Source organism: Nansenia antarctica, assembly GCF_963989245.1.
Source record: "Nansenia antarctica genome assembly, chromosome: 8".
Classification (NCBI taxonomy): Eukaryota; Metazoa; Chordata; class Actinopteri; order Argentiniformes; family Microstomatidae; genus Nansenia; species Nansenia antarctica.
Window position 1 is genome coordinate 54,968,573 of NC_137678.1, and position 2,500 is coordinate 54,971,072.

Consider the following 2,500-nt stretch of genomic DNA (forward strand, 5'->3'; position numbering starts at 1 on the left):
TGAAATGTTTGAGTTAGTAATTCATAAAATACAAAGGTTCCATCTCACAGAACATAATGGAATGTAAAAACTTTGACACTCAATATCTCTGAACTGCCCTAAACGGAGATAGAACCGTATAATTCTAAGTTCACGATTTCTCTATAGTTGTTTGTTCTGTTATGTGTTTATATTGTAAATGTTTGATGCATTTTGGTGTTTTCTTGTCTCAGTGAACACTGTGTCGGAGGCTTTTGTAGTCCACTAAACCTAGGACTACAATTCCCTTGATGCCTAGCCACTAGGTGGAATTCTTTGACACAGGTATTATACTTTGACACACTGTACACAGTGGGGGAAATAAGTATTTGATCCCTTGCCGATTTTGTAAGTTTGCCCACTGACAAAGAAATGAATGGTCTATCATTTTAATGGTAGGTTTATTTTAACAGTGAGAAATAGAATATCAACCAAACAAAAAACACATTATATAAAAGTTATAAATTGATTTGCATATGATCGAAGGAAATACGTATTTGATCCCCTAGCAAAACATGACTTAGCATTTGGTGGAGAAACCCTTGCCATCCATCGTCCCCTCGATGTGGTGAAGTCGTCCTGTACCCACACCAGAGAAACAGCCCCAAAGCATCGTGTTCTCACCTCCGTGCTTGACAGTGGGGATGGTGTTCTTGGGGTCATAGTCAGAGATAAATGCTGAACAGCATCCCCACTGTGGGGCGGGTCTGTCTCCCAACACTACGGGCCTTAAGAAGCTAAGTTCCCTCATTCCCTTCTATCATCATTATGATTCTATCATTATCATCATACTTAAGCAGGTGGCTGAAGTGGTCTGTCTGTCTGTCACAATACACACCCTGCTGTTCAGTATTGATGACCAGCCACTTTGTGCATCGTGAGCAGTCACTAACGACATGTGCAGCTGGCTCCCAACTGAACAGAGTTGTGTGAGGTTTGTGTCGTGGGTCTTTATTATACAAGAGCTTTTCTCCTGCATTCCTCAGACTCATAGAGGATTAAGCGCAGACTGTTTCACCTCACGGTCCACAAGTTAGAGCAGGATGGTAATGAGGGAGTTACTGTACGGATAGTTACATGATGATGTGGCACGGTGGAGCGAGAGAGGTCTGAAACCTCATCTGAAAGACATTCACAGGGTAAAAATACCACCACTCATCCATAATCAATCAATGTTTTATTGATTATTGATTATTATATTATATGATTTTCACAGGGAAAAAACCCACATTAGCCACGAGGTCCGTTTGCATGGAGCTCTGCATACCAGGGACGCTCTCCACGTATGGAAGGACATCAGTATTCACAGGCGATACGCTGTGTGCAATATATTTAGATAACAATGGTGGTATATAAAAATGGTTGTCTAAATGCAAATGTGTATGTTTGTAGGTTCACTCTGCAAGCGTTTGTGACATGGTCGTTTGCCACGTCGACCACTTTCTCACTACCCAGTACAAGTACCTTCTCAGACGCTCTGTCTTACTAGTACGTGCACAGCTCATGTCCTTGGGCTTCACGAGGAGCGCTAATACCCTCCTCCATGCTAATACCCTCCTCCCACCTCTAAACACTTCTGGCAGAATGAAGTTGAATCGCCAAGATGTTTGTACGGTACTATCAATTGTTGTCCTATTTGTGTACGAATGAAAGAACGCATTATGTGGACAACAGGGGCATGCATGTTTCATACTGACAACATCTGTTAAGGTCAAAGGTTGTTGCTACAAATATTTTCACGCAAACACTTTTCTTCAGTACAAAAGAAGAAGATGTAATCGGTTCTCTCAGGTTTTGACAGGCAGCTTCTCTTATGATTAGAACGAAAAGGGATATCTGTGGTTTAGACAAGATGATTACGGTGTACATACCTGAATGTGCCTTAATCACACACGCATACTTGACTTAATTAGACTAATCAGTATAATTAATATACATTTAGACTAATCAGTATAATTAATATAAATGATAAAATACTTCATTGAATACTGTTATATGAGGAAAAATGGATGGAGTCAGGTGGCTATAAAAACAGCTGTCGCACATACTATGGGTAGTGGTGGGGTAGTGGTGGCCTAGTGGTTAATGAGTTGGACTGGTAATCATGAGTTCAAATCCCACCTGGGAACACCACCACTAGTGTGCCCTTGAGCAAGGCACTGGTCCCTGGTAATCTCTAATTGTAAGTCGTTTTTGACAAACGTTTGTAAATGGTTAAACATTTCTAAATGTCCTGTAGCGATGATGAGACGCCCGACTCACATCGACACCACGGCAGGACGAGGCCTCAGCTGTTCCGGAAGGATCTGAGAGGAAAACACAGCCGCCTCGCTAGGACAAGGTTAATGTGATTCAAGTCAGACTACTTCACAGCGCTGCATATTATGGGCTGTGTGACCACTCCATCTATCATGCTTGAGCTGCTGACGACCCACAGGAGAGCACTGAGGACGAGGCAGAGAACACACACACACACACACAC